This window comes from Callionymus lyra, unplaced genomic scaffold (genome assembly GCF_982586985.1).
Source record: "Callionymus lyra unplaced genomic scaffold, fCalLyr1.hap1.1 HAP1_SCAFFOLD_48, whole genome shotgun sequence".
Classification (NCBI taxonomy): Eukaryota; Metazoa; Chordata; class Actinopteri; order Syngnathiformes; family Callionymidae; genus Callionymus; species Callionymus lyra.
In genome coordinates this window covers 240001-250000 of record NW_028258562.1, presented here as the reverse complement: position 1 = coordinate 250000, position 10000 = coordinate 240001, and the positions used below count along the sequence as shown (strand labels likewise).

Sequence of the window (10000 nt, the reverse complement as noted above, 5' to 3'; positions counted from 1 at the left end):
GGAACCAGGGGCCTGGGGAACATTTTCAACACTTTGGGGCATTTTTAAACACTTTGCTCTTTTTCCCCCTCTCCCAACCAGGGGGCCTTGGGAGCCTCCTCCTGCGGGGATGGGGAACCAGGGGCCTGGGGAACATTTTCAACACTTTGGGGCATTTTTAAACACTTTGCTCTTTTTCCCCCTCTCCCAACCAGGGGGCCTGGGGAGCCTCCTCCTGCGGGGATGGGGAACCAGGGGCCTGGGGAACATTTTCAACACTTTGGGGCATTTTTAAACACTTTGCTCTTTTTCCCCCTCTCCCAACCAGGGGGCCTGGGGAGCCTCCTCCTGCGGGGATGGGGAACCAGGGGCCTGGGGAACATTTTCAACACTTTGGGGCATTTTTAAACACTTTGCTCTTTTTCCCCCTCTCCCAACCAGGGGGCCTTGGGAGCCTCCTCCTGCGGGGATGGGGAACCAGGGGCCTGGGGAACATTTTCAACACTTTGGGGCATTTTTAAACACTTTGCTCTTTTTCCCCCTCTCCCAACCAGGGGGCCTGGGGAGCCTCCTCCTGCGGGGATGGGGAACCAGGGGCCTGGGGAACATTTTCAACACTTTGGGGCATTTTTAAACACTTTGCTCTTTTTCCCCCTCTCCCAACCAGGGGGCCTGGGGAGCCTCCTCCTGCGGGGATGGGGAACCAGGGGCCTGGGGAACATTTTCAACACTTTGGGGCATTTTTAAACACTTTGCTCTTTTTCCCCCTCTCCCAACCAGGGGCCTGGGGAGCCTCCTCCTGCGGGCATGGAGAACCAGGGGGCCTGGGGAGCCTCCTCCTGCGGGGATGGGGAACCAGGGGCCTGGGGGGCCTCCTCCTGCGGGGATGGAGAACCAGGGGGCCTGGGGAGCCTCCTCCTGCGGGGATGGGGAACCAGGGGGCCTGGGGAGCCTCCTCCTGCGGGGATGGGGAACCAGGGGGCCTGGGGAGCCTCCTCCTGCGGGGATGGAGAACCAGGGGGCCTGGGGAGCCTCCTCCTGCGGTCATGGAGAACCAGGGGGCCTGGGGAGCCTCCTCCTGCGGGCATGGAGAACCAGGGGCCTGGGGAGCCTCCTCCTGCGGGGATGGAGAACCAGGGGGCCTGGGGAGCCTCCTCCTGCGGGCATGGAGAACCAGGGGGCCTGGGGAGCCTCCTCCTGCGGGCATGGAGAACCAGGGGGCCTGGGGAGCCTCCTCCTGCGGGGATGGGGAACCAGGGGCCTGGGGAGCCTCCTCCTGCGGGGATGGAGAACCAAGGGGCCTGGGGAGCCTCCTCCTGCGGGCATGGAGAACATGGGGGCCTGGGGAGCCTCCTCCTGCGGGGATGGAGAACCAGGGGGCCTGGGGAGCCTCCTCCTGCGGGCATGGAGAACCAGGGGGCCTGGGGAGCCTCCTCCTGCGGGGATGGGGAACCAGGGGGCCTGGGGAGCCTCCTCCTGCGGGGATGGAGAACCAGGGGGCCTGGGGAGCCTCCTCCTGCGGGCATGGAGAACCAGGGGGCCTGGGGAGCCTCCTCCTGCGGGGATGGAGAACCAGGGCGCCTGGGGAGCCTCCTCCTGCGGGGATGGGGAACCAGGGGGCCTGGGGAGCCTCCTCCTGCGGGGATGGGGAACCAGGGGGCCTGGGGAGCCTCCTCCTGCGGGGATGGAGAACCAGGGGGCCTGGGGAGCCTCCTCCTGCGGTCATGGAGAACCAGGGGGCCTGGGGAGCCTCCTCCTGCGGGCATGGAGAACCAGGGGCCTGGGGAGCCTCCTCCTGCGGGGATGGAGAACCAGGGGGCCTGGGGAGCCTCCTCCTGCGGGCATGGAGAACCAGGGGGCCTGGGGAGCCTCCTCCTGCGGGCATGGAGAACCAGGGGGCCTGGGGAGCCTCCTCCTGCGGGGATGGGGAACCAGGGGCCTGGGGAGCCTCCTCCTGCGGGGATGGAGAACCAAGGGGCCTGGGGAGCCTCCTCCTGCGGGCATGGAGAACATGGGGGCCTGGGGAGCCTCCTCCTGCGGGGATGGAGAACCAGGGGGCCTGGGGAGCCTCCTCCTGCGGGCATGGAGAACCAGGGGGCCTGGGGAGCCTCCTCCTGCGGGGATGGGGAACCAGGGGGCCTGGGGAGCCTCCTCCTGCGGGGATGGAGAACCAGGGGGCCTGGGGAGCCTCCTCCTGCGGGCATGGAGAACCAGGGGGCCTGGGGAGCCTCCTCCTGCGGGGATGGAGAACCAGGGCGCCTGGGGAGCCTCCTCCTGCGGGGATGGAGAACCAGGGGCCTGGGGAGCCTCCTCCTGCGGGGATGGGGAACCAAGGGGCCTGGGGAGCCTCCTCCTGCGGGCATGGAGAACATGGGGGCCTGGGGAGCCTCCTCCTGCGGGGATGGAGAACCAGGGGGCCTGGGGAGCCTCCTCCTGCGGGGATGGGGAACCAGGGGGCCTGGGGAGCCTCCTCCTGCGGGGATGGAGAACCAGGGGGCCTGGGGAGCCTCCTCCTGCGGGCATGGAGAACCAGGGGGCCTGGGGAGCCTCCTCCTGCGGGGATGGAGAACCAGGGCGCCTGGGGAGCCTCCTCCTGCGGGGATGGGGAACCAGGGGGCCTGGGGAGCCTCCTCCTGCGGGGATGGGGAACCAGGGGCCTGGGGAACATTTTCAACACTTTGGGGCATTTCACAAGCGCTTCCCTCGCTTACGGCCACACCACCCTGAATGAGCCCGATCTCGTCTGATCTCGGAAGCCAAGCAGGGTCGGGCCCAGTTAGTACTTGGATGGGAGACCGCCTGGGAATACTGGGTGCTGTAAGCATTTTTTTTTGCCATTATTTGTGGGTAGAAAAGTGAGAAAAGTGACCTAAAATAGAACCGGGACTAGGCGGCAGTTCCCCCCACCAGGCGGCGGCATTTGGGGCATTATTTGTGGGTAAGAAAGTGAGAAAAGTGACCTAAAATAGAACCGGGACTAGGCGGCAGTTCCCCCCACCAGGCGGCGGCATTTGGGGCATTATTTGTGGGTCAGAAAGTGAGAAAAGTGACCTAAAATAGAACCGGGACTAGGCGGCAGTTCCCCCCACCAGGCGGCGGCATTTGGGGCATTATTTGTGGGTAAGAAAGTGAGAAAAGTGACCTAAAATAGAACCGGGACTAGGCGGCAGTTCCCCCCACCAGGCGGCGGCATTTGGGGCATTATTTGTGGGTCAGAAAGTGAGAAAAGTGACCTAAAATAGAACCGGGACTAGGCGGCAGTTCCCCCCACCAGGCGGCGGCATTTGGGGCATTATTTGTGGGTAAGAAAGTGAGAAAAGTGACCTAAAATAGAACCGGGACTAGGCGGCAGTTCCCCCCACCAGGCGGCGGCATTTGGGGCATTATTTGTGGGTCAGAAAGTGAGAAAAGTGACCTAAAATAGAACCGGGACTAGGCGGCAGTTCCCCCCACCAGGCGGCGGCATTTGGGGCATTATTTGTGGGTAAGAAAGTGAGAAAAGTGACCTAAAATAGAACCGGGACTAGGCGGCAGTTCCCCCCACCAGGCGGCGGCATTTGGGGCATTATTTGTGGGTCAGAAAGTGAGAAAAGTGACCTAAAATAGAACCGGGACTAGGCGGCAGTTCCCCCCACCAGGCGGCGGCATTTGGGGCATTATTTGTGGGTCAGAAAGTGAGAAAAGTGACCTAAAATAGAACCGGGACTAGGCGGCAGTTCCCCCCACCAGGCGGCGGCATTTGGGGCATTATTTGTGGGTAAGAAAGTGAGAAAAGTGACCTAAAATAGAACCGGGACTAGGCGGCAGTTCCCCCCACCAGGCGGCGGCATTTGGGGCGTTATTTGTGGGTAAGAAAGTGAGAAAAGTGACCTAAAATAGAACCGGGACTAGGCGGCAGTTCCCCCACCAGATGGCGGCATTTGGGGACCCGTAGTGTGGGCAGAAAACTCACCAAAGTGACTTAAAATAGAACCGGTGCAGGCGGCATGTCCCCCCACCAGATGGCGGCATTTGGGGACCCGTAGTGTGGGCAGAAAACTCACCAAAGTGACTTAAAATAGAACCGGTGCAGGCGGCATGTTCCCCCACCAGATGGCGGCATTTGGGGACCCGTAGTGTGGGCAGAAAACTCACCAAAGTGACTTAAAATAGAACCGTTGCAGGCGGCATGTTCCCCCACCAGATGGCGGCATTTGGGGACCCGTAGTGTGGGCAGAAAACTCACCAAAGTGACTTAAAATAGAACCGGTGCAGGCGGCATGTTCCCCCACCAGATGGCGGCATTTGGGGAGCCGTAGTGTGGGCAGAAAACTCACCAAAGTGACTTAAAATAGAACCGGTGCAGGCGGCATGTTCCCCCACCAGATGGCGGCATTTGGGGACCCGTAGTGTGGGCAGAAAACTCACCAAAGTGACTTAAAATAGAACCGGTGCAGGCGGCATGTTCCCCCACCAGATGGCGGCATTTGGGGACCTGCAGTGTGGGTAGAAAACTCACCAAAGTGTCCTAAAATAGAACCGGGACCAGGGGGCCTCTTCCCCCACCAGGTGGCGGGCTTGGGGGGCTTGGTTTCCGGGTAGAAAACTCACCAAAGTGTCCTAAAATAGAACCGGGACCAGGGGGCATGTTCCCCCACCAGGCGGCGGGCTTGGGGGGCTTGGTTTGCGGGTAGAAAACTCACCAAAGTGTCCTAAAATAGAACCGGGACCAGGGGGCATGTTCCCCCACCAGGCGGCGGGCTTGGGGGGCTTGGTTTGCGGGTAGAAAACTCACCAAAGTGTCCTAAAATAGAACCGGGACCAGGGGGCATGTTCCCCCACCAGGCGGCGGGCTTGGGGGGCTTGGTTTGCGGGTAGAAAACTCACCAAAGTGTCCTAAAATAGAACCGGGACCAGGGGGCCTCTTCCCCCACCAGGCGGCGGGCTTGGGGGGGCTTGGTTTGCGGGTAGAAAACTCACCAAAGTGACCTAAAATAGAACCGGGCTAGGCGGCATGTTCCCCCACCAGGCGGCGGGCTTGGGGGGCTTGGTTTGCGGGTAGAAAACTCACCAAAGTGTCCTAAAATAGAACCGGGACCAGGGGGCATCTTCCCCCACCAGGCGGCGGGCTTGGGGGGCTTGGTTTGCGGGTAGAAAACTCACCAAAGTGTCCTAAAATAGAACCGGGACCAGGGGGCCTCTTCCCCCACCAGGCGGCGGGCTTGGGGGGCTTGGTTTGCGGGTAGAAAACTCACCAAAGTGACCTAAAATAGAACCGGGCCAGGCGGCATGCTCCCCCACCAGGCGGCGGGCTTGGGGGGCTTGGTTTGCGGGTAGAAAACTCACCAAAGTATCGGCAAAATAGAACCAGGGAAGGGGGGGATGTCGGTCACAAGGTGCCCGAGTCAGAGAACCAGGAAAACGGACATAAATCCAGAAAACCTCGGTGTCTGACTGCTCCTCAAAAAGTGGTCTTTTTGATGTCACGAGCGCAACCACCTAGAGGTTAATGGGGAGGGATGGTGTGAGCGCAAACGGATTTTTCCTAAGTGTGACTGCTCCTCAAAAAGTGGTCTTTTTGATGTCACGAGCGCAACCACCTAGAGGTTAATGGGGAGGGATGGTGTGAGCGCAAACGGATTTTTCCTAAGTGTGACTGCTCCTCAAAAAGTGGTCTTTTTGATGTCACGAGCGCAACCACCTAGAGGTTAATAGGGAGCGAGTACAACAGGGGAGGGAGTGAATGGGCTCGGACTGTGGCCGAGCCTGGTGCCTCAAAATCGGACAAGGTTGGACTGGAAGCCCGCTGAGAACTCTGGTTCTTTTGCCAGACGAAACGAATTTTTTCCGAGTGTGACTGCTCTGCAAAAAGTGGTCTTTTTGATGTCACGAGCGCAACCACCTAGAGGTTAATGGGGAGGGAGTGGAAAAAACGACAAAGTGTTGAGCTCCGGACCGGGATGGCGGGCGACTCGAGCGGTCATGCCCGACTTTGAGACACTTTGTCGCGGTCATGCGAGCGACCTCCACTGCTCCCCGGAGGTGCCCCGGACCGGGTTGGCGGGTGACTCGAGCGGTCGTGCCCGACTTTGAGACACTTTGTCGCGGTCATGCGGGCGTCCTCCGCCGGTCCCCGGAGGTGCCCCGGACCGGGTTGGCGGGTGACTCGAGCGGTCATGCCCGACTTTGAGACACTTTGTCGCGGTCATGCGGGCGTCCTCCGCCGGTCCCTGGAGGTGCCCCGGACCGGGTTGGCGGGTGACTCGAGCGGTCGTGCCCGACTTTGAGACACTTTGTCGCGGTCATGCGGGCGTCCTCCGCCGGTCCCTGGAGGTGCCCCGGACCGGGTTGGCGGGTGACTCGAGCGGTCGTGCCCGACTTTGAGACACTTTGTCGCGGTCATGCGGGCGTCCTCCGCCGGTCCCCGGAGGTGCCCCGGACCGGGTTGGCGGGTGACTCGAGCGGTCATGCCCGACTTTGAGACACTTTGTCGCGGTCATGCGGGCCTCCTCCGCCGGTCCCTGGAGGTGCCCCGGACCGGGTTGGCGGGTGACTCGAACGGTCATGCCCGACTTTGAGACACTTTGTCGCGGTCATGCGGGCGTCCTCCGCCGGTCCCTGGAGGTGCCCCGGACCGGGTTGGCGGGTGACTCGAGCGGTCGTGCCCGACTTTGAGACACTTTGTCGCGGTCATGCGAGCGACCTCCGCCGGTCCCCGGAGGTTCCCCGGACCGGGTTGGCGGGTGACTCGAACGGTCGTGCCCGACTTTGAGACACTTTGTCGCGGTCATGCGGGCGTCCTCCGCCGGTCCCTGGAGGTGCCCCGGACCGGGTTGGCGGGTGACTCGAGCGGTCGTGCCCGACTTTGAGACACTTTGTCGCGGTCATGCGGGCGTCCTCCGCCGGTCCCTGGAGGTGCCCCGGACCGGGTTGGCGGGTGACTCGAGCGGTCATGCCCGACTTTGAGACACTTTGTCGCGGTCATGCGGGCGTCCTCCGCCGGTCCCTGGAGGTGCCCCGGACCGGGTTGGCGGGTGACTCGAGCGGTCATGCCCGACTTTGAGACACTTTGTCGCGGTCATGCGGGCGTCCTCCGCCGGTCCCTGGAGGTGCCCCGGACCGGGTTGGCGGGTGACTCGAGCGGTCGTGCCCGACTTTGAGACACTTTGTCGCGGTCATGCGGGCGTCCTCCGCCGGTCCCTGGAGGTGCCCCGGACCGGGTTGGCGGGTGACTCGAGCGGTCATGCCCGACTTTGAGACACTTTGCCGCGGTCATGCGGGCGACCTCCGCCGGTCCCTGGAGGTGCCCCGGACCGGGTTGGCGGGTGACTCGAGCGGTCGTGCCCGACTTTGAGACACTTTGCCGCGGTCATGCGGGCGACCTCCGCCGGTCCCTGGATGGCGGGCTCCAGTGAGGTCGGCGGGGGAAGGCTCGGGCTGAGGCCGACTTCGGTGCCTCAAAGTCGGACAAGGTTGGATTGGAAGTCCGCTGTGTTGAGGACCAGTGGCATTCGGTGGTGGAACGCTCAGAACTTGGCCGACATCGGTGCCTCAACGTCGGACAAGGTTGGAGTGGATGACCGCTGATAACTCTGGTTCTTTTGCCAGACGAAAGAAATTTTTCCCGAGTGTGACTGCTCTGAAAAAAGTGGTCTTTTTGATGTCACGAGCGCAACCACCTAGAGGTTAATAGGGAGGCACCATAACAGGAGAGGGAGTGAAAAGGCTCGGAGGGTGGCCGAGCCTGGTGCCTCAAAATCGGACAAGGTTGGAGTGGATGACCGCTGAAAACTCTGGTTCTTTTGCCAGACGAAAGAAATTTTTCCCGAGTGTGACTGCTCTGCAAAAAGTGGTCTTTTTGATGTCACGAGCGCAACCACCTAGAGGTTAATAGGGAGGCACCATAACAGGAGAGGGAGTGAAAAGGCTCGGAGGGTGGCCGAGCCTGGTGCCTCAAAATCGGACAAGGTTGGAGTGGATGACCGCTGAAAACTCTGGTTCTTTTGCCAGACGAAAGAAATTTTTTCCGAGTGTGACTGCTCCTCAAAAAGTGGTCTTTTTGATGTCACGAGCGCAACCACCTAGAGGTTAATAGGGAGGCACCATAACAGGAGAGGGAGTGAAAAGGCTCGGAGGGTGGCCGAGCCTGGTGCCTCAAAGTCGGACAAGGTTGGAGTGGATGACCGCTGAAAACTCTGGTTCTTTTGCCAGACGAAAGAAATTTTTTCCGAGTGTGACTGCTCTGCAAAAAGTGGTCTTTTTGATGTCACGAGCGCAACCACCTAGAGGTTAATAGGGAGGCACCATAACAGGAGAGGGAGTGAAAAGGCTCGGAGGGTGGCCGAGCCTGGTGCCTCAAAATCGGACAAGGTTGGAGTGGATGACCGCTGAAAACTCTGGTTCTTTTGCCAGACGAAAGAAATTTTTTTCCGAGTGTGACTGCTCTGCAAAAAGTGGTCTTTTTGATGTCACGAGCGCAACCACCTAGAGGTTAATAGGGAGGCACCATAACAGGAGAGGGAGTGAAAAGGCTCGGAGGGTGGCCGAGCCTGGTGCCTCAAAATCGGACAAGGTTGGAGTGGATGACCGCTGAAAACTCTGGTTCTTTTGCCTGACGAAAGAAATTTTTTCCGAGTGTGACTGCTCTGCAAAAAGTGGTCTTTTTGATGTCACGAGCGCAACCACCTAGAGGTTAATAGGGAGGCACCATAACAGGAGAGGGAGTGAAAAGGCTCGGAGGGTGGCCGAGCCTGGTGCCTCAAAATCGGACAAGGTTGGAGTGGATGACCGCGGAGAACTCTGGTTCTTTTGCCTGACGAAAGAAATTTTTTCCGAGTGTGACTGCTCTGCAAAAAGTGGTCTTTTTGATGTCACGAGCGCAACCACCTAGAGGTTAATAGGGAGGCACCATAACAGGAGAGGGAGTGAAAAGGCTCGGAGGGTGGCCGAGCCTGGTGCCTCAAAGTCGGACAAGGTTGGAGTGGATGGCCGCGGAGAACTCTGGTTCTTTTGCCAGACGAAAGAAATTTTTTCCGAGTGTGACTGCTCCTCAAAAAGTGGTCTTTTTGATGTCACGAGCGCAACCACCTAGAGGTTAATAGGGAGGCACCATAACAGGAGAGGGAGTGAAAAGGCTCGGAGGGTGGCCGAGCCTGGTGCCTCAAAATCGGACAAGGTTGGAGTGGATGGCCGCGGAGAACTCTGGTTCTTTTGCCAGACGAAAGAAATTTTTTCCGAGTGTGACTGCTCCTCAAAAAGTGGTCTTTTTGATGTCACGAGCGCAACCACCTAGAGGTTAATAGGGAGGCACCATAACAGGAGAGGGAAGGAAAGGGCTCGGAGGGTGGCCGAGCCTGGTGCCTCAAAATCGGACAAGGTCGGAGTGGATGGCCGCGGAGAACTCTGGTTCTTTTGCCTGACGAAAGAAATTTTTTCCGAGTGTGACTGCTCTGCAAAAAGTGGTCTTTTTGATGTCACGAGCGCAACCACCTAGAGGTTAATAGGGAGGCACCATAACAGGAGAGGGAAGGAAAAGGCTCGGAGGGTGGCCGAGCCTGGTGCCTCAAAGTCGGACAAGGTTGGAGTGGATGGCCGCGGAGAACTCTGGTTCTTTTGCCTGACGAAAGAAATTTTTTCCGAGTGTGACTGCTCCTCAAAAAGTGGTCTTTTTGATGTCACGAGCGCAACCACCTAGAGGTTAATAGGGAGGCACCATAACAGGAGAGGGAAGGAAAGGGCTCGGAGGGTGGCCGAGCCTGGTGCCTCAAAGTCGGACAAGGTTGGAGTGGATGGCCGCGGAGAACTCTGGTTCTTTTGCCTGACGAAAGAAATTTTTTCCGAGTGTGACTGCTCTGCAAAAAGTGGTCTTTTTGATGTCACGAGCGCAACCACCTAGAGGTTAATAGGGAGGCACCATAACAGGAGAGGGAAGGAAAAGGCTCGGAGGGTGGCCGAGCCTGGTGCCTCAAAGTCGGACAAGGTTGGAGTGGATGGCCGCGGAGAACTCTGGTTCTTTTGCCTGACGAAAGAAATTTTTTCCGAG

The 10000-nt window shown here is 59.6% G+C and overlaps 1 non-coding gene across 1 annotated transcript; it reads left to right on the top strand.

The window, feature by feature from the left end:
* The first annotated feature begins 2684 nt into the window (after positions 1 to 2684).
* On the top strand, positions 2685 to 2803 carry LOC148058716 (5S ribosomal RNA). Its single transcript, XR_015709615.1, has one exon. It is a non-coding gene; the product is annotated as a 5S ribosomal RNA (ribosomal RNA).
* Positions 2804 to 10000: the final 7197 nt, after the last annotated feature.